Source organism: Eubalaena glacialis, chromosome 10 (genome assembly GCF_028564815.1).
Source record: "Eubalaena glacialis isolate mEubGla1 chromosome 10, mEubGla1.1.hap2.+ XY, whole genome shotgun sequence".
Lineage (NCBI taxonomy): Eukaryota > Metazoa > Chordata > Mammalia > Artiodactyla > Balaenidae > Eubalaena > Eubalaena glacialis.
In genome coordinates this window covers 43,796,929-43,820,029 of record NC_083725.1, presented here as the reverse complement: position 1 = coordinate 43,820,029, position 23,101 = coordinate 43,796,929, and positions in this window count along the sequence as shown.

The following is a 23,101-nucleotide window of genomic DNA, read 5'->3' as shown; positions in this document are numbered from 1 at the left end:
ATAGTTGATTTTATGATTTTTGTCTTTTAACCTTTGTACTAGCTTATTTAAGTGGTTGAACCACTTCCTTTACCATATACTTGCCCTTACCTGTGGGATTTTTCCCTTCCTATGATTTCTTATTTCTTGTTGTAGCCTTTTCTTTTCCACTTAGAGAGGACTCAAGATGGGTTTAGTATTGATGAACTCTTGTAGTTTTTACTTGTCTGAGAAGCTCATTATGTCTCCTTCAATTCTGAATGATAATCTTGCTGGGTAGAGTATCCTAGGTTGCAGGGTTTTCCTTTCAGCACTTTGAATATATCATGCCACTCCCTTCTGGCTTGCAAAGTTTTTGTTGAAAAATCAGTTGATAGCCTTATGGGGGTTCCCTTGCATGTGACTCTTTGTTTCTCTCTTGCTGCCTTTAAAAGTCTTTATCTTTATCATTATCTTTATCTTTATCTTTATCTTGCTGTGGGTTTCTTTGGGTTCATCTTGTTTGGGATTCTCTTTGCTTCCTGTACCTTGATATCTGTTTCCTTCTTCGGGTTTAGGAAGTTTTCAACCATAATTTCATCAAATACATTTCCTGTCCCTTTCTTTCTCTCTTCTTCTGGAACCCTTATAATACAAATGTTAGTATGCTTGATGTTGTCCCAGAGGTCCCTTAAACGATCCTCTTTTTTTTTTTAATTTGTTTTTCTTTTTGCTATTCTGATTGGGTGATTTTCACTATTCTGTCTTCCAGATTGCGTAAGTGTTCTGTATCACCTAATCTGCTGTTAATTCCTTCTACTGTATTTTTCAGTTCCATTATTATATTCTTCAGCTCTGTTTTGTTCTTCTTTATATTTTCTAGTTCTCCTTTGAAATTATCACTTGTTCATCTACTGTTTTCCCAAAGTCATTTCTCATTTCGCATTCTTATTATTATTGTTTTCAACTCTTTATCAGGTAAACTATTGATCTCTTTTTCATTAGGGTTTTTCAGGATTTTTTTCTTGTTCTTTCATTTGAAACATATTCTTCTGTCTTCTCATTTTGTTTAACTTTCTCTGTCTCTACAAAATTAGGTGAAACAGTTATCTATCCCAGTCTTTGAAGGCAAACCCTTGTGTGGGAGTGTCCCTTTGCAGTCTATGTGTGCCCAGTGGCTTTGGTGGGAGATCTGGATCTGAAATGAGCACAGACTGTGCCTTCCCCTTGGGTGATCTGGCACCCACCACCTTGCTGGGAGGTGGGGCTGGATTCAGAGGGGCTGAAGCCAAAACCAGGTGTGAGCCTGGGCTTTTTCTAGGCTCAATGGCAGTCACTGCCCTACTGGGGGTGGGGTCAGGGCCCAAGGGGCTAGAGCAGGAGCCCTTAGGGAGTTGGGTTTCTCCCAGATGTAATAGCCATCTCTATGATGATTGCAGGTATGGCTGGGGCCTGAGGTCTTGGGGCTGCACTTTTGCACTGGTTTTACTTTTTTCCAGGTATGCCACCTTGGTTAGAGACTGGGTCAGGACTGAAGGGGTTGGAGTCATACTACTCAGCTGTTTCCACATGTTCCCAAGTCTGCACACAGATGCACACACCTGCAGTGGCAACCTCTACCCTGGAGCTGGTTCCACTCCCTCCCAAGTCTGTACACAGACTCCTGCTCTGGCAATATCTGCCTCTGCCCTGGTCAGAGTCAGGGTCAGGGCCCAAACCAGTTCTGTTCCCTCCAAGTGTGCACACTCTCCTTGGCAATGGCTGCCCCCACCTTAGTGGGGATCAGTGCCAGAGAGGAGATGCAGGAGCAGGAGCCCAGTGTGGGCTGGAGGGCATACTGGTGGTCCTGGCAAGCAGGCCAGAACACCAGGCAGTTTTCAATCTGTAACCTCCACAGTGTTCCCAGGAGTAAGCAAGACTGTGTGCACACTCTCCAAGAACAGATTCTGGGTTTCTTACAGCTCTCTCATAAGCCCCTCTGGTTTTCAAACCAACTAAGGGGCTTGTCTTCCTGGTGTCAGACCCCAGGGCTGGCATGCCTAATGTGTGGCTTGAACCCCACACTCCCCAGGGAGGATCCATGAGCCTGTGATATCGCCCGCCTCTTCTGGGTCACCCACTAGGGGTGCAGGTCCCATCTAGATCACTTCTCCTGTTCTCCTACCAAACCCAATGTGATTCTTTCTTTACAGCCTTGGTTGTAGAGGAGCCGGTCTGCTAGTCTTCAGGTCAATTTCAGCAAGAGTTGCTCTATATGTAGTTATAGTTTTGATGTGTTCATGAGGGAGGTGAGCTCAAAGTCCTCCTACTTCACTATGTCCTGCCAAGTGGCATGGCCTTCATTTTGAAAGCTCACTCTTCCTATGACTTAGCCACATCCTTTTAGACTGTTCCAGACCATTGCTCCCTTTTTTAGTTCCTCACTCGCTTGCGTCTTCGAGCCAGCTTACTCCTGTGGTGCTTTTCTCCGGGTTTATAACTGTGCACCAGTTCTTCTTCTTTCTGCTGCCCCTGAAAGTGATTATTTTCCAGAAGTCTGTTCTTGAATCTCTTTTAACATCTATATGTCAGTGAAATCATTCTAAGGCAGGCATTCTCAAAATGTGGTCCCCAGACCAGCAGCATAAGCATTTGCCTTGTTAGAATGGTAATTTGCCTGACCCAATGGCCTACTGCATCAGAATCCTTAGGGGTGAGGCCCAGAAATCTGTGGTTTAACAAGCCCTCCAGGTAATTCTCATGCATGTTAAAGTTTGAGACCCACTGCCCTAAAGTATAGGGCACAGACTATCTGCATCAAAATCCTTGGGGTGCTAGTGGAATATATGGATTGCTTTGTCCCATCCTAAGCCCACTGCATCAGAATCTCTGAGGTCAGAACCACCAACTCCAAGATATTCTTATTCCCACTAAAGTCTGAAAATCTGTACTCTATACGGTCTCTCTCAGAGATCTACTAATAAGGCTTCAATTATAATTTCTGCACAAATAGTACCTCAACATATACCGCTAGGCTTTATTTTCAATTTCCTATCAGACATGTCCACAAATAACTTTTGCTACCACCTCGAAGTTATATATTCTAATACTATGCTCATTACTCCTCTTTTCCCTCCCTCAAATGGCTTCTGACTTTATTTCTGCTCCCAATCATTCTGGCCTGAATCTCATTAACCAGGAGATATATTTGTCAAATATAACTCCCTTGATCACAAATCTAACTGTGATTTCTGCTTAATAACAGAAACAGGTATTTTATTTTCTAAAATATCTTTTGCTTTTCATGAATACTGCTATTACTCTATTTCCTGGCTAGAAATTACATCACATTGTCTTTCAAGAATATTTTCTGCGACGAGAGTAAATATAATGCTAAGATTTTGAGTCACTTGGACCCAATTGGATTTGGGTACAAACTAAGAATTGTTGAATCCAGGACTGAAACTCAGGTCTCAGCTTTCAAATCTCAGTTTCTTTGTAGTAATTGATGCTCTGCAAAATGTTTAATTTCTGGATAACTGTTCTTCATTCATTATTTGATGTAGAACAGAGTCTGTTGTATAACCAATCAGTTATCCATGGGATTTAGTAAGTGCAATAGCAACTAGATCTCAGAATATTCTTCCACAAGAAATGTTAGCATATATTATTAGTGGCCAGAGCATCCTTAAATTTGAATATAGTACTGCATGGTGATTAAAGGGAAAAACAGAGTAAATTTCTCCATTGACAAATAGTTTTTGGGTTGGGGGAGAAAAAACCTCATAAAAATATAAGAAAATTAATTCACAAGGAGTGTTTTGCAGCCTTCATGATGTCTCTGTAGTATTACCACAAAAGCACTTCATATTTTTGAGCAGCTTTTCTTTAGTTATATCTCTTACTATTGTTATAATAATTACATTCTGGGTTTGTTAGAGTCACAAATGTCAGAGTTGAAGAGTACCTTGGAGGTCATCTATTTCCTACTCCACTTTGTATTGATGAAGGAAATTTAGAATAAGGACGGTAATAGGATTTGCACAAAGTTATGCCACTAACTAAGTGGCAGAGCTGAGATTATAAAAACCCAAGTCTCTTGATGGTCAGCTTTCTTTGATCTTCCTTTGTGAGCAGTCAGGAAGTATGACAAACAGAAGATAGAGAGGAAGAGGTCAGCAGGAAAAGCTGTGAGGCAGAACGAAGGACTGGATCATCAGAGCAGAGAAGAAAGGAAATGGTGTCGCTGATGTCATCAACTATAAGAATAGAGATTGAGGAGGGCAATACCTAAATCTTTAACAGCTCTGCATTCAATTTCACAAAGTAAATAGATAAGACAACAAACCCAAGTCACACGCCTTTTTTAAACTGAGAAGCTTTATGTGCAATATCTGAACTTCACCCTAAAAAACCCCGTTTCCTCACAGCATGTGATTGTGCGTATTTGACAGCCAGTGATGACTGCCACCAACCCTCACCTCTGTGCCGTAACCAACATACCAAAATTAGAACAACAATTTGGCCTTCCACAGACAGCCTCAAAGGAGCTATTACAGGTAGTCCAGGAAGTAATGTATTTCATGGAATGATTATAATTATAGTGTTCCTTATAAATAATATGTACTTTTTAAAGTCCACAACTATGCCTAGAGTAACAGAGTATAATTGCTAGATATTTTGCTTTCCCCGTGTGTACACAGATTTTGTTTTGCAATGTTCTTCAGATTCCCAAATTAGATCCCAAAGGTAACTGTCTTTATCTTTCTCTCTCTGCTTTTTATCAGCTCCTTCAGTACAGAGACATACAGGAGACCCATTGCTCTCTACCCCTCTCCAGACTGTAAATAGCAAATAGGGTTCAGGTTTTCAGCATTTGTATATTTAATGCCACACACACCCTCCCCCACAACAAACCTATTGCCAAAGCTCCAGAAAACCAAAATCTTTTAAGACATTGTATGGGTTCTACACTAACAGAACTGGACATCTTTCTGAAACAAGTGTCTGCTGGGATACTGCTATTAGTCCTCTGCTATATGTGCTGCATGATGGTAGACCTAGGGACCAACATTAAACTCACCATTTGTCTTTCCACACTTCATGACTGACTGCCTAGGAAGTAATAATTTTTATTCCATTACTGTGAGGGAACGTTGTGAGGAAAAATTCAGAGGAAGGAAATTTGAAGGACCATTCAGTTTCTCTACTGATCTATACCTACAATTCACCTTCAATTTCGCTACTGAAGTTGGTGGCCTAAAGTACAGATCTAATCAACTATGTCACTTCCATGCTCACAAATTTAGTAATTCGCCACTACCTATAGGATAAAGTTCCACCTCCTTACATCATTTCAGGTCCTCCTAACCTACCATAGGTCTTTGTCTTACAAAATCCCTACCAGCTTCCTCACCACACTTTCTCACTCATACCAGCATTCACTCACTCCTTTGCTTCTGCCCACACCTCACACATACTTCCTCCCTTCTTTCCCATTTTCACCTGTGGGAGTTCATAGCTTAAATGCCCTTCTTTCATGAAACTATTCCACCAGTTGGAAATAATCTCATCCTTATGCGTACTCCCAAACCTTTTCTAAGAGTTTCCTTTCTAATATATGCACCCAAGCCTGTGTGTGCATCCAAGTCAGGGGGCTCCAAAGGGGGAATATGCAGACTTCAGACTTGTGGGCAAGATGTCCACACACATACAGGCCAGGTACCTCATAGTATGGGATGGTGCCAAGAGTAGAAAAAAAAAAAAAACATAACTTTTTTTTTTTAGCTTAAAGGATTTATTTTAAATATTTAGGCACATAATATATGAGCTTCTTGCCTTGGGCCCCCAAAATGTTAAAGACAGGCATGAACTGAATTGGGAGTTTTGGAAAAATAGTAAGCTCCTTGCTTCTGCAAGTGTTCAAGCACAGATTAGGCAACCACTAGGCTGGGATTGTTTTCTTTCTTCTTCTTCTTTCTTAAAACTTTTAAAACTATTACATCATGGGAACTTAAAAGGCCAGGTTTGAATTTGAACTCTCACCCTCCTTTGTGGTCCATGAGAATACAGCAGCAGCAGGCCTGGCCCCTGGCGATGACTTCCCCTCATTCTCTTGCCCCCTTTGGTGCCAATCCACACTATATATATGTGTTCAATATTGAGAATTTCACATAAACATAAAAAATACTTGTAATTCCATCATCCATAAAGATGTATGTTCACAAATATTTACTGAAATTTCTTTCTTATAGTGCAAAAAGGGAAATAATGAAATATCTATCAATGGAGAGAGATAAATGAAGTATGTTACAGCCATTCAATGGAATATTGTTAAAAATTTAAATATATGTTTGATATAAAAATTGAAATTATATTATATAATTTAAAAGTTGGTTAGATGTAATATGCATACTATGATTCCATGTTTATAAAATGCATATTTAGCATTAAAAATAGTCACATTTATTATGTGTACAATGTGTTCTCATGGTTGTGTTATAATATATTGATAAGGGCACAGGTTTGGGGATTTATCCAACTTCTTTTGTTCCTCCACTTAACCAGCTCCATAACTTTGCAGGACTCTCCAAGCCCCAGTTTATTCATCTGTAAGATGAGAATAATCATATTTACCTCATGGAATTTTCTGAATAATTAAGGATATTCTATATGTAAAGTGCCTAGCACAGTACCTCTCTCTCACTCCCCCACCCACACACACACACACACGTATTCACAATACTTGGGAAAAGACTGACCAAAAGGTCTAACAAATAGTGTTGGTTAAATGGGATTAAACAAATCCTATTTAACAAATAGAGCAGTGGAATTTCGGGCTTATTTTTAGCTTGTTTGTTTATTTTTGTTTAACTATATTTTATGATAAACTATTTTAAATATTTACAAAAGATATGTCTTTAAAATAAAACAAAAATCATTATACAAAGAGACTATTCTGATTATTTAGATGTGAAGTCTTGAATGTTTGAACTAGGGCTGTGGCAGAGAGTGAAACATAAGGGTAAAAAGTGAAAGACACATTACTTAGAAGTGAGTGTAAACAGAAGGAAAAAGGATGATTCCAAGAATACTGGAAAATTAAGTAGGGAAAGTGGAGATTGACTTGAGAGCAGTGAAAATACTAGCTTTGGTTATGATTATATTGCTAGATGGGATGACAGAGAACCAAGAGGAAGTGAATAGACTGAGCATTAGAGATGGTGTCACGCTGCAGATAGAGACTCACAAATTTACATATGTATACAGTTTTATATATTTATATGTTATATATATTTTAATATATTACATACAGTATATATATAAAGAATTATAGTAGAGAACCAAGAGGAAAGCAAACCTGAGTCATGAAACCAACTTTTGAGCCTGAGCCCAATATATTTTATTTAATTTACGTTTTTCCTGTGCAATATATCTTTGTCCTTATTTATTTTATACAAAGTAGTTTGTATCTCTTAATCCCCTACCCAATCTTGCCCATCCCCCTTTCCTATCCCCACTGGTAACCACTAGTTTGTTCTCTATGTCATTTGAGTCTGTTTCAGTTTTATTGTATTAGTTCATTTGTCTTATTTTATAGATTCCACATATAAATGATAACATAGAGTGTCTTTCTCTGTCTGAATTATTTCACTAAGCATAATAACCTCTATACACATTCACTTTGTTGCAAGTAGCAGAATTTCATTTTTATGGCTGAGTAATATTCCATTGTGTGGGTGTGTGTATGTGTGTACACCACATCTTCTTTTTGATTACTGTAATTTGTTGTACAGTCTAAAGACAGGGAATGTGATATTAATACATCCAGCTTTGTTCCTTTTTCTCAAGAATGCTTTGGCTATTTAGGGTCTTTTGTGGTTCCCTATAAATTTTAGGAATATTTGTTCTAAACCTGTGGAAAATGTCATTGGTATTTTGATAATGATAGCATTAAATCTGTAGATTGCTTTTGGTAAGATGCACATTTTAACAATATTAATTCTTCCAATCCATGAACACAAATCTCTTTTCATTTATTTGTATCACCTTCAATTTCCTTCATCAATGTTTCACAGTTTTTAGAGTATTGGTCTTTCACCTCCTTGGTTAAGTTTATTCCTAAGTATTTTATTCCTTTTGATATAATTTTAAATGGGATTGTTTTCTTGCTTTCTCTTTCTGATAGTTTGTTATTAGTATACAGAAATACAACAGATTTCTGTATATTAATCTGTATCCTACAACTTCATTGAATTCATTTATTAGTTTGAATAGTTTTTTGGTGGAGACTTTAGGGATTTCCATACATAGTATCATGTCATCTGCAAATAGTGACAGTTTTACTTCTTCCTTCCCCATTGGATGCCTTTTATATATTTTCTCTTGTCTGATTACTGTGACTAGTACTTTCAATACTATGTTAAATAAAAGTGGTGAGAGTGAGCATTCTTGTCTTGTTCCTGATTTTAGAGAAAGGCTTTCAGCTTTCCACTGTTGAGTATGATGTTAGCTGTGGGTTTGTCACAAATGGCCTTTCCTATATTGAAATATATCCCTCATACTAACTTTGATGAGAGTTTTCACCATGAATCAATGTTGAATTTTGTCAAATGCTTTTTCTACATCTATTGAGATGATCATGTGATTTTTATCCTTCCTTTTGTTAGTGTGATGATTGATTTCTGAATGTTGAACCATCCTTGCATCCTGGAATAAATCCCACTTGATCATGGTGTATAATCCTTTTTATATATTGTTGAATTTGGTTTGTTAATGTCTTGTTGAGAATTTTTGCATTTATATTCATCAGAGATATTGGCCTATAATTTCCTTTTTTGGAGTGTCTGTGTCTGGTTTTGGTATCAGGGTAATGGTGACCTTGTAGAATGAATTTGGGTGTTCCCTCCTCTATAATTTTTTGGAATATTTTGAAAAGGATAGGTATTAACTTTCCTTAAATGTTTGGTAGAATTCCCCTTTGAAGATGTCCAGTCCTGAACTTTTATTTGCTGAGAGTTTTTTTTTTTTAATTGCAAATTCAATTTCACTACTAGTAATTGGTCTGTTTAGATTGCCTGTTTCTTCCTGATTCAGTCTTGGAAAGCTGTATGCTCCTAGAAATTTGTCAATTTCTTACAGGTTGTCCAATTTGTTGGCATATAACTGTTCATAATATTCTCATGATTTTTTGTATCTCTGTGATATCTGTTGTTATTTTTCCTCTTTCTTTTCTTATTTTGCTCATTTGCATCCTCTTTTTTCTTGATGAACCTGGCAAAAGGTTTATCAATTTTGTTTATCTTTTCAAAAAACCTGCTCTTGGCTTCATTGATCTTTTCTATATTTTTTTTGTCTCTATTTATTTCCACTCTATTATTTCCTTCCTTCTGCTGACTTTGGGCTTTTTTTCTTCTTTTTCTAATTCCTTTAGACAGAAGGTTAGGTTGTTTATTTGAGATTTTTCTTGTTTCTTGAGGTAGGCCTGTATCATGATAAAATTCTCTGTTAGAACTACTTTTGCAGCATCCCATAGCTTTTAGAAGGTTCTGTTTTTATTTTCATTTCTTGCTAGGTATTTTCTGATTTCCTCTTTGATTTCTTTTTAATCCACTGATTTTTTAGTAACATGTTTTTAGTCTCCAATGTGTTGGTGTTTTTTCCATTTTTAGTTTCATACCATTTGGTTGGAAAAGATGCTTGATATAATTTCTATTGTCTTAAATTTGTTGAGACTTGCTTTTTGGCCTAGGATGTGATCTACTCTGGAGAATGTTTCACGTGCACTTGAAAAAAATGTGTATTCTGCTGTTTTGGGATGGAAAGTCCTGTAGATATCTATTAAGTCCAACTGCTCTAATGTGTCACTTAAGACCACTGTTTCCTTATTGATTTTTCTGTCTTGGGGGTTTGTCCATTGATTTAAGTGAGGAGTTAAAGTCCCCTACTATTATTGTACTACTGTCAATTTATCCCTTTATGTCTGTTAATATTTGCCTTATATATTTAGGTGCTGCTGTATTAGGTACATATATGTTAATGAGTGTTTTATCCCTTTCTTGTATTGATCCCTTTATTATTATATAATGTCCTTCTTTGTCTTTTGTTATAGACGTTGTTTTAAAGTCTATTTTGTCTGTGAATATTGCTATCCCCACTTTCTTGCCATTTCCATTTGCATGAAATCTCTCCTCACTTTCAGTGTGTGTGTGTGTTTTTAGCTCTGAAGTGAGTCTCTTGTATGCAGTATATAGATGGGTCTTTTTTTTTTTTTAATTCAACCACTCTATGTCTTTTGATGGAGCATTTAGTCCATTGACATTTAAAGTGATTATTGATAGGTATTGCTATTTTGTTACTTATTTTCTGGTTGTTTTTGTAGTTCTTCTCTGTTCTTTTCTTCTTCTTTTAGTTTCTTCCCTTGCACGTTGATGATTTTCTTTAGTAGTATGCTTGGGTTCCTTTCTCTCTGGTTTTTGAGTATCTATTGCAGGTTTTTAATTTGTAGTTACCATGAGGTTCATATTTGTTGACCTATATCTACTTTTTTTAAACTGGTAGTCATTTAAGTTCAAACATCTAAAAGATTTACATTTTTTACTCCTCTCTCCCACATTTTGTGCTTTTTATGTCATATTTTGCATCTTCATATTTATCCCTTTACTGATTATTGTTGTTATAGTTGTTTTGCAATTTATTGCCTTTTAATCTTCATACCAGCCTGTTCAAGTTGTTGATCCTCAGCCTTTACTATATATTTGCTTTTACTAGTGGAATTTTTTCTTTCCTATAGATATTTAGTTCTTGTTATGACCTTCTTTTTCCACTTAGAAAAGACCCTTTAACATGTCTTTTAGGGTAAGCTTAGTATTGATGAACTCTTTTAGTTTTTTGCTTCTTTGAGAGGTTTTTTATCTCTCCTTAAATTCTAAATAATAATCTTGTTGTGTAGAGTATCCTGGTTGCAGGTTTTTCCTTTAAGCACTTTGAATATATCATGTCATTCCCTTTTGGCCTACAAAGGTCCTGCTGAAAAATCAGCTGATGATAACTTTTTGGGGGTTCCCTTGTATATGAGTATTTATTTTTCTCTTGCTGCTTTTAGAATTCTCTATTTTTAACTTTTGTCATTTTAATTATGATATGTCTGGTTGTGGGTTCATTTGGGTTCATCTTTTGGGGGACCCTCTCTGCTACCTATGGCTGGATATCTGTTTCCTTTTCCAGGTTTGAGATGTTTTTAGCCATAATTTCATCAAATACATTTTCAACACTTTTCTCTCTCTTTTCTCCTTCTGGGACTCCTATAATGCAAATGTTGGTATACTTGATGCTGTCTCAGTGGTCCCTTAAATGGTTATTTTGTTTGTTTGTTTGTTTTTCTTTTTGCTGTTCTGATTTGGTGTTTCCCATTATTCTATTTTCCAGGTCACTTATGCATTCTTCTGTATTACTTAGTCTGTCATTAATTCCTTTTATTGTGTTTTTATTTCAATTTTGTATTCTTCAGTTCTGTTTATTTTTTATATTTTCTAGTTCCTAGTTAAAATTCTCACTGTGTTCACATATTCTTTTCCCTAATTCACGTAGCATTTTTATCATTAATGCTTTGAACTCTTTATCTGGTAAATTTTTATTTCTGTTTCACTAGTTGCTTTTTCAAGGATTTTCTCTTCTTTTTTTAATTGAAACATATTTCTCTGTCTTCTCATTTTGCTTAACTTTCTCTTTCTCTATAAAATTTGGTGAAACAATTATATACTGTGGTCTTAAAGAGATGTCCTTGTGTAGGAGTGTCCCTATACAGTCTATGTGTGCCTAGTGGCTTTGGTGGGAGAGGTGGATCTGACATGAGCATGAGTCACATCTTTCCCCACAGGTTTCTGACAGCTATCACCTTGGTAGGAGTTGGGGCTGGAAATGGAGTGGCTAGATCAGAGTCAGGTGTGAGCCAGGGCTTTTCTTCTCCTCAGTAACCAGCACCATCCTACTGGGGGCAGAGGCAGGTCCAAGTTGCTGGAACAGAAGCCCTGAGGGTCAGGTCTGAGCTGGTTCCATTCCCTTTAAGTCTGTGCTCTCCCCCTTTCAGCACTAGCCCCCTTGCTCCACAGGGGAGAAGTGCTAGAGCAAGCGGGGCTGGCACAGGAGCTTGGCATGGGACTGGACATGGGCTCTGGTGGCCCCAGCTGCAGTCAGATTCCTGGACTGCTTCTGATGCATTGCCTCCATAAGCATCAATAATGGCTCTACCTGCCCTGAGACTGAGCCCAAATTTATGGGAAGAAGAGAAATCAGTGATTGATGAAGACAGAGTAGTTAAGAGTAGTGATTCACAAATTGGTAACCCAGAGGTAGAAAATCATTCTGTGCTCAAATAATGGAGCGTGTAAAAAATTTAACACTTTGATGTGCAAAATATGTAGATTTTTTTCCCCAATATTATTATTTTTTATAATCTTCCACTCAACTAAGTAGCTTGGGAGGAGCAGGGATGGAAAAAACATTAACTTGCCATTAACAGTATGTATCTGAGTCTCTTTAGATAAATGTTCTTTCAGGCTCTTATTTCCTCCCCCATCCCTTCTCAACTTGGCATCCAGGTATAGTTTATGCATAAAAGTGGGGTTTACATGAAGTCTGAGGCAATTATACACACCTCTTCCCAACTCTGTATTTGGTGATATCATGTTGGTAGCTTAAAATCAGGCCTGGTATATTTATACCACAGAAGCTGTCACATGCTGTAAGTCCACATCACTTTTTACCTACCTAGTGGCAGTGAAAAACAGGAGGTTCTCTTATTGTCTTCTGGTTTCTCTAACTTTCCTCAAAGATGTCTCTTGTATTCTCAGTCACTGGTCAGCCTCCTAGTAGCCATTGAAGATGTCTACAGCTGGTCGACACAAGACCTGGCCTCTTGGCTTTAGTCAGGACCCAGGGGTCTTCACTTGCTGACTCAACCTCACCTTACTCTAATTAGTAAAGATAACTCTGAAAACCCCCACTGTGTCCTTGATCAGACCTCTTGCTGACAAGTCTCCTCCCTTGACCTCTGAGATGGTCCATCTTTTACAGTGGTTTGCCTCACTCATCTTCAGCAGTAGGCCTACTGGCTCTCTACTCAGCTATCTTCCTCTTCTCGCATAGGTCTTGTAAAAATTCCTGGGACATTTCTATGCCATTTGGGAACTAAAAGAGGTTCAAAGTTGTTAACCTGGACTCAATGGCTACAGGAAAGCACCACACCGCTATTTTTACTCTAATGCCAACCCTCCAGTTGGTACAGTTGGTTAGTGATGTTCTCCTAGAGTTCTTACCCAGAAATGATGTACAAGACCCTCTGCTTTGACTTTTCCTCATGGCAGATTTACCTAGCAATCTTCTGCCACAAGATCTTAGTCTAAAAGTGAAACCATCGTATACATGTGTTCCTCTTCCCTTTGGCTCTCTTCTTCCCACATTCCTACATTCAGAAGACTCAGGCTTTCTTCCCTGAGGCAAGGATTACCTTATACCATCTCTTTAGAGTTCTCTACCTGTGGCATATAGGAATCTCAACTTTCAACAAAGCCTGCTGCCTGTGACTACTGCCTTCCTAGAAGCCCAAAGCATATTTTATTTGACAGTCAGAATTGAATAATGCCTTTATCATTCTAGTTCAACCCACCTTTCCTCTGAAACCCCAAAACTCATTGCTTCAAAAGGTGGGGACCTTGGAGCAGCAATATTTACAGGTATGGATAAACATCTGTAAGTATTTTTTTAATATTGTTCCATTATATAAGTTTTGGAAATGAGCTATTAAACAAAGATAAATAGAGTTCTTTAACATACAAAAATTTTAAGATGGTTAATATGCTAGTGTGCATTGTTAATTTCCAAGACAGTGACATAGTATGCAGCATCTCCCAAATCTATTTGATTAAGGAAACTTTTTTAAAGATCACCTTATGGAATTAATTTTCTATGGAACAAATTTTTAGAGACACTGAGTTACTCAGGAGAACTAAAATAACATAGTACCCAGAGAGAGAAGACAGGAGAATTTTCTAGAGGCAAAGAATCACTTATTCGTGGTGGTCTCCTTTTGTCTCCTCCTTTTTCTCAGAAACCAAAATTATTTCTCTTAGAGAAGGTAAACTGACATCAATTAAGCAGATCCTCCAAACATATATATGTGCTACTTATTACAATCTTAAGGACTTGTAGTAGCTTCATTATTGGTTTTTTCTGCCATGAAGACTTAACAATTTAGTAAGTTAACCCTTAGAGCATTAACAGTAACTTCACAGATTGAATATGTTAATGGAGCTTTGAAAGTGCTTAGTTTAATCCTGTTGAGCAATTTATGTAATGAGAAAATCTGAAAGAAGGCAGCTCTATAAAGGATTAGACTAAACTCTCAATTATCTGCTTTATGGATTACTTTCCTGGAGCCAGGATCACTGTTTTGCATTCATCTTCTCTGACTTTCTCACTTGCTTATTCTTACTGGTATCTACAACCTCTAGGCACTACAAGGGGAAGTGTTAGGTGCTATTACGGCAGACTTTTGTTTTAGTAACTGGAACTATTCTATTCTCCTGCTGGCATTCAAATTAGTGTACACATCCCCACAAAGTGGTCAAACACGGCAAGCCCAGGGCAGCATAGATTTACTGGTTGGGTAGTGTGGTCGTCATGTTTCCAAAGCCAAATTTAGAGTTGAGCTTTTACTGAAACCTCAACTTTGCTATTGCACTGGGTCTCCCCTTCACTCTAAGGAGAAGCATCCAAGCCATAGCGTCTATTTTCTCTAACCTCAGCTCTGCTGTGTGTCTCAGATTGACACATGGTATAGCTGCCTGTCACCCACTCTGTCCCCAGAGGGTTACCATGGAGAGATTATGCTGGCTATAGGCCCAAGTTCACAAAAAAGGGACATTTTGGACAGGATTACACAGTTTTCCAGGGACAAAGGGAAACCATTTTAGCATGCAAGGCATTCCTTGCACAAAAATACTAATTTTTTTTAAAAACGGTCTTCTGTTACTCTATTGCTAGGCATTCAAAAACATCAAAAGCATCAACAATTATGTAATTCTGGTGCGTCCACCTGGAAAACACTGACCTTCACTGGTAGTTCAGCCACGTGATTTTTACATAGATTACGCAAGTGTGACATAATATACATTATATATAACATTAAAAATGTGTAAATATATGCATGACTGCAAATATTACAGAGATATACGTGTTTAAATGCTTGCCTAGTTCTTTAGAGTGTACAGATCTCTAACTCAATGACATAATATTGCATAAAAAGAAGGAAGCTTGTCAATCCAGAATACACAGAGGACCCTGAAAATAGGCGTTACCAAACTCAAAATGCAACCTAGGCAACCTATTCTGTCATACATGTACTACTATTTTTCCAAAAATATGGGTAATATCGTTATGAAAAGAAATTATTAATTTATTTAAAAGCACTGCTGATGTCATAGTAGTTTTGTGTTCATTATGTATTTGTTCAATCAAGATACTAAAAGTGCAACTATTTTGTGGAGAATCCATAAAATATTTTTACATGAGAAGAAGCAGTTTTACAAAATGATGAAATTAAAGTTGATCTCAATTTTCTTCTTTTCATTTGTCTTCATTTGCTCACTTTTCTAAAATAAATATGTCTCTTGTATAGGGAAACAACTTTACTCAAAAAATATGAAAGCCAATACGATAGCTGTCAGGACTTAGGTAATGAAGCACAGTAGGTGCAAAGATTATTTGGTTTGGAGGTGTTCCGAGCCTAGAAAACAGATCACCAAGAGGTGGGGAGTAGGTAAAGCTTGAGAGGAATTTTTAAGGGAGGGGAAAACTTAGTAACTGGAGAAATGAAAAGAGAGTAGTCTTCAGTAGATGAAACAGTGGCAGAGAGGTGGGGTTCTGCCTGGGGACCAAAGGATTTTGGAAATTGCAGCACACATATGTTCCTGTAGGAAGATAAAGACACATGGGTTGGGAATGGCCAGTCACAGCTGAGCCGTGAATGCATAGCCTTTAGGGAAAGAAGGGCTACTAGAAACGCTTTTATCCAGACAGTGACATATATATAAATTAGAAGGTCAATGAGATAATAAAGAACAAGAAAAAGAGAGAGCAGCTCCAGCCAGGCTGCTTGTTCTCATATGTGAGAATTGAGGCAGATAATAATCCACGTGACTTAATTGCTTTCAGGAAGTACTCAGGAAATTCCCAGTCACCTTTGGGTTAAATTATAGAGCCTCTCCTTCTGCTTTAAGACCTTCACTGACTTGCCCCCTGCAGTCTCCAATACGCTCAGATCTCCAGGGTGCCTCTCTCTATTCACCTCAGGTACTAAATTAATCACTCCTGGCCATCCTCCAGGACCCTCCCCTTTCTGGAAGGCCACCTCCTGCATTGTCACCCATCTGGAGCTGCACAATTCCAAGAGCTCTCTGAAGAATCGGACAAGCAGTCTGGAGAGATCAGAAGCCAGGAAGGTGTTCCAAGCAGGTGGTCCAGCCTGGAAAACAGATCAGAAGAGGGCCAGGAGATTACTGTGTCTCAGACAATCAACTTTGAGCAGATACTAGAAAGAGAGCCAACTTTTCATTAGTGGTGGAGGTGGAGGTGGCGCGTAGGGAGGTTAGGCAATTGCCACTAAGCCGCCAAAGAACAAATTTAACTGTGATTTCATATCACCTTCTTTTTTATCTTTATTCTTTTATTCATTCATGCATTCAGAGTACATTTATTGAATATTGTAAGTTACTCACAGAATATTGTAAGTCACTCACAGAACTAGCTAGGCATGTGAATAACTAATTAGAGCAATGCCTAGAAATAGTACTCCTGAATGACATTATTTTTAATGCATGTTGCTTTCTCTATAATGGCAGCCTTCATAAATCACAATCGTATTTGTGAAATTCTCATATACACCAAAAAAGTGCATCTCTGTTGGAATGCATAAAGGGTAAAATGAACATCAAAAAATAAAATGTGTTTCAGACAGATGCAGATGTGTTTCACTTGTGCAGTGGCACAAGTTTGCCGTCCTATTCACATCGCATTCTATGTGGTAGAGTTAGAAAGTCACAGCCTGCAAGATGAGCCATGGGACATTTTCTGCAAGAGAAAGTCAGATATCTTCATGAACCACAAAGGATTCAAGGTAAAGTTTTAAAAAGGAGCAAAGTACTGGACTTCATATTTCTTTGTGAAAAAGAACAAATCTTTTTTTATTTTCTTAAGTGTCTTGCCTGTGGTACGTCTTCAGATATTGATTTAATAATCCAAAATGAATCTCAAGGAGCTCAGTTGCAAGCAAAGGAAAGGAAGTAGAAGAACCCCAAACTGACCAAAATGAAGTTTCTGCTAGTAGAGGGAATGGAGCTTGCAATGAAAAAATAATGTTAAATTTCTTGCCCCTTGACATTTGGGACTGCGATTCACACCTGCTACAACACACTCACATGTATCATTTAACTCACTGTTTATAGTAACCCTGTGAGGAAAGTATGACAGATACTATTACTACAGAAGAAAAAGCTGAGGTTCAATTACTCAAATCCAGAACTTCTATTTTTTCTTCTAGTTATTGCTTGTTTTTGTCCTATTCTAGTCATCTACTTCCTCCAGGAGCCCCACCTTCATGGCAGAGTGTTCTCCTGTGAATGTATGATTTTTTTTCTCTCCAAGCCTAGCCCAAGTTCCCAGTTTCATCCCCTGGATATCTGGGAAAGGAAGGTGTTCTGTTTTGCTTTGCTTTGGCTTGGCTCCAAAGGCTGCCTGTCATGACGTCGGAAGGCTTAACTATGAGCCATTTTGAAACATCATCCAAAGGGAAGGCAGAAAGTACCAGGAAGCTAAGGGCTGGGGATATGCAATAAACTTAATTACAGGGTACAAAGAGGCATGGTGAACTTGTCTTTGATTCTATCTACTATCTAATCCATGGGAATTCATTCTGGAGAGCAGACCACAGCAGCAGACATCTCTAGGCAGTGAGACCAATTGAAGTCATACAGGCTACAGCATTAGAATTTAAGAGATAGGTCTTTTGGAAGCAGGACCCAGCCAGAACCAGCAGGTGGGAATATACATATTAGGGTCCAGCCATGAAAATAAGAGAACTGCTCTGAGTTTGGCTACCAGGTCACCAAACAAGTGAGTAGATATTCAGGACAGCATTGCAGTCTAAGTAGGGACAAGCATACTCTGTAGGGAGTAGCCTGGCCTCCATCCCCACACACTGTGCTCCGGGGCTAAGTCTTGTGTGTCAAGAACACATGATACTAGTCTTTTAACAGCAGTATTCAAGTTCCAACACGGAAAAGAGTGGATAAAACACACAGAAAAAAGAAACATAGGCAAGCACTATTGAGAAGATGGGACTCAAAAGTGGGAAGATTATGAGAGCCAAATCCTCATTTGCAATAATAGGAAATAATTAGATATCATTTATTAGTCAAATTAGTCAAAAAGTGATAAATCAAGGATTGGAGGTACAAATATTTAGAAATACAGAAGAAAACAGAGTAACAAATGGTTAACTCTAGGGATTGGAATTGGAAGATGGGAAGGTACATGGAGGGAGGCAGCTAGTTCTTATTACATGCCTTATAGTAGTATCTTTTAATCGTGGTAAAATATACATAACATAAAATTTGCCATTTTAAAATGTACAATTCAGTGGCATTTGTATATTCACAAGGCTGTGCAATCATTACTACTTTTCATTTCCAGAACTTTTTCATCATCCCAAACAGAAGCTCTATACCCATTAAATAATAACTTTCCATACCCACCTCCCCCCAGCCCCTGGTAACCTCTATTTCACTTTCTGTCTCTTTGAATTTACCTATTCTAGGTAGCTTGTATCAATGGAATCATATAATTTATGTCTGACTTATTTCACTTAATTTTTTAAAATTTATAACTGTTGTAGCATACATCAGAAATTCATTCTTTTTTATGGCTAAATAATATTCTATTGTAGTACACACTCTATTTATTTGTTGATGGACGTTTGGGATGTTTCTACCTTCTGGCTAATATGCTGGTGTACAAGTATCTGTTTGAATTCCTGCTTTCACTATTTTTTTAAACATATATCTAAGCATTACTTCATTTAAAATATTTTCAAAGAATATTTAAGGAAAGGAGGAGGAAGTAAGAAACAAAGCAATGAAAGAACTAAGGAAGAAGTGAATGGATTGCACCTAGAAGTGAAGGACCCAGGTTATCAGGTTGGATGCCACAGTGTGTTGGAGAAAGGAGGGAATGGTGACCTATGCTCCTTACAGCCACAGCCCCTTAACCTACCCAAAGAAGTTGCTGACTCAGCCTTGAGATAGGCTGTCTTGGTTTTGTATCTACAAAGGACCTATGGGAAAACAAGAAAATTACTTAACCTCTGTCATACTCACTTTGGTAAATGTTTGAATATCTTTTTTTTTTTTTTGGCCAAGCCTGCATTCAGTCTTCTCTGATATTTCATATTTTTAGTGTCAGTAAACATTAGGAATCACTGTGTGCCTTTACTACGACTAGGTTCTAGAAATAAAGAAATGGATAATACGGTCCATGCTGTCATGAGACTTACAGTCTGGGGGAAAGATGGCCTTGTGTATAGATAAATGTAAGAATTTCTGTGCTTGGTTCAGGGGACAGAGCACATGCATTATATTGAACATCACATTGTTTCCACTCAGTGTCTGTTTTGATTCATTAGTGTCCATGTGTACCAGCTGTTAAGTTCAGTACTTTAAATATTACCAATTTCACCAGTATTAAGAAAGAGCTTTAAGAGAAGGAACATGAGTTAGAATTTTGAAAGACAAGTGTCATTAACCAGAAGGGGGAAAGACTAGGAGGGTACTTTCTAAGCAGAGAGGTTGGCAGTGTTCTGTGCAGTTGAAAACAGGGTCAAGGAATAAAGCTCACCAAGTGAGGAGGCTGGAGAGGTAAATAAAACACAAGTGTCCATCAGGAACCACCTTGTACTCCAAGTTAATACTAATATTTTCCAAGAAAATGTAGAGGAGCCTCAGAAGAAGTCTTTGACTGCAAGTTATGGAAGGTCTGATGAAAGAGGAGGCCAACTGGACACAGCAGCGGGAGTTCACCTGAGAGAGGGAAGGTTTCCTGCTACCTCCACAGCAACAGCAATAAGGGTGACAATCAGTCAACCCCTGAAAAGAGCTTGTTGGGTCTGGTAATTGCAGTGTCATTTTTTTTTTTTTAACATCTTTATTGGAGTATAATTGCTTTACAATGTTGTGTTATTTTCTGCTATATAACAAAGTGAATCAGTTATATGTATACATATATACCCATATCCCCTCCCTCTTGTATCTCCCTCCCACCCTCCCTATCCCACCCCTCTAGGTGGTCACAAAGCACCAAGGTGATCTCCCTGCTCTATGCAGATGCTTACCACTAGCTATCTATTTTACATTTGGTAGTGTATATATGTCAATGCTACTCTTTCACTTCGTCCCAGCTTACCCTTACCCCTCCCCTTGTCCTCAAGTCCATTCTCTACATCTGCGTCTTTATTCCTGACCTGCCCTGAAATTCCTCAGAAACATATTTATTTTTTAGATTCCATATATATGAGTTAGCACATAGTATTTGTTTTTCTCTTTCTAACTTACTTCACTCTGCATGACAGACTCTAGATCATTCCACCTCACTGCAAATAACTCAATTTCATTTCCTTTTATGGCCGAGTAATATTCCATTTTATATATGTGCCACATCTTCTTTATCCATTCATCTGTCGATGGACATTTAGGTTGCTTCCATGTCATAGCTATTGTAAATAGTGGTGCAATGAACATTGTGGCACATGACTCTTTTTGAATTATGGTTTTCTCAGGGTATATGCCCAGTAGTGGGATTGCTGGGTCGTATGGTAGTTCTATTTTTAGTTTTTTAAGGAACGTCCATACTGTTTTCCATAGTGGCTGTACCAATTTACATTCTCATCAACCGTGCAAGAGGGTTCCCTTTTCTCCATACCCTTTCCAGCATTTATTGTTTGTGGGTTTTTTGATGATGGCCATTCTGACTGCTGTGAGGTGATACCTCATTGTGGTTTTGATTTGCATTTCTCTGATGATTAGTGATGTTGAGCATTCTTTCATGTGTTTGTTGGCAATCTGTATATCTTACTTGGAGAAATGTCTATTTAGGTCTTCTGCCCATTTATGGATTGGGTTGTTTGTTTTTTTTTTTGATATTAAGCTGCATGAGATGCTTGTATATTTTGGAGATTAATCCTTTGTCAGTTGCTTCATTTGTAAATATTTTCTCCCATTTTGAGAGTTGTCTTTTCATCTTGTTTATGGTTTCCTTTGCTGTGCAAAAATTTTTAAGTTTCATTAGGTCCCATTTGTTTATTTTTGTTTTTATTTCCATTTTTCTAGGAGGTGGTTCAAAAAGGATTTTGCTGTGATTTATGTCATAGAGTGTTCTGTCTATGTTTTCCTCTAAGAGTTTTATAGTGTCTGGCCTTACCTTTAGGTCTTTAACACATTAAGCGTTTGTTTTTGTGTATGGTGTTAGGAAGTGTTCTAATTTCATTCTTTTACATGTAGCTGTCCAGTTTTCCCAGCAACACTTGTTGAAGAGGCTGTCTTTTCTCCACTGTATATTCCTGCCTCCTTTGTAAAAGATAAGGTGACCATATGTGCATGGGTTTTTCTCTGGGTTTTCTATCCTGTTCCACTGATCTATATTTCTGTTTTTGTGCCAGTACCATATTGTCTTGGTTACTGTAGCTTTGTAGTATAGTCTGAAGTCAGGGAGCCTGATTCCTCCAGCTCCGTTTTTCTTTCTCAAGATTGCTTAGGCTATTTGGCGTCTTTTGTGTTTCCATACAAATTGTGAAATTTTTTGTTCTAATTCTGTGAAAAATGCCATTGGTAGTTTGATAGGGATTGCACTGAACCCATAGATTGCTTTGGGTAGTATCGTCATTTTCACAATGTTGAGTCTTCCAATCCAAGGACAAGGTATATCTCTCCAACTGTCTGTATCATCTTTAATTTCTTTCATCAGTGTCTTATAGTTTTCTGCATACAGGTCTTTTGTCTCCTTGGGTAGGTTTATTCCTAGGTATTTTATTCTTTTTGTTGCAATGGTAAATGGGAGTGTTCCCTTAATTTCTCTTTCAGGGTTTTCATCATTAGTGTATAGGAATGCAAGAGATTTCTGTGCATTAATTTTGTATCCTGCTACTTTACCAAATTCACTGATTAGCTCTAGTAGTTTTCTGGTGGCATCTTTAGGATTCCCTGTGTATAGTATCATGTCATCTGCAAACAGTGACAATTTTACTTCTTCTTTTCCGATTCGGATTCCTTTTATTTCTTTTTCTTCTCCGACTGCTGTGGCTAAAACTTCCAAAACTGTGTGGAATAATAGTGGTGAGAGTGGGCAACCTTGTCTTGCTCCTGATCTTAGAGAAATGGTTTCAGATTTTCACCATTGAGAATGATGTTGGCTGTGGGTTTGTCATATATGGCATTTATTATGTTGAGGTAGGTTCCCTCTACACCTACTTTCTGGAGAGCTTATATCATAAATGCGTGTTGAATTTTTTTGAAAGCTTTTTCTGCTGCATTTGAGATTATCATATGGTTTTTTTCCTTCAGTTTGTTAATATGGTGTATCACATTGATTGATTTGCATATACTGAAGAACTCTTGCATTCCTGGGATAAACCCCACTTGATCATGGTGTATGATCCTTTTAATGTGCTGCTGGATTCTGTTTGTTAGTATTTTGTTGAGGATTTTTGCATCTATGTTCATCAGTGATATTGGTCTGTAGTTATCTTTTTTTTGTGTGTGACATCTTTGTCTGGTTTTGGTATCAGGGTGACAGTCGCCTCATAGAATGAGTTTGGGAGTTTTCCTCCCTCTGTTATATTTTGGAAGACTTTGAGAAGGATAGGTGTTAGCTCTTCTCTAAATGTTTGATAGAATTCATCTGTGAAGCTATCTGGTCCTGAGCTTTTGTTTGTTGGAAGATTTTCTTTTTTTTTTTTTTTTATACAGCAGGTTCTTATTAGTCATCCATTTTATACACATCAGTGTATACATGTGAATCCCAATCTGTTGGAAGATTTTTAATCACAGTTTCAATTTCAGTG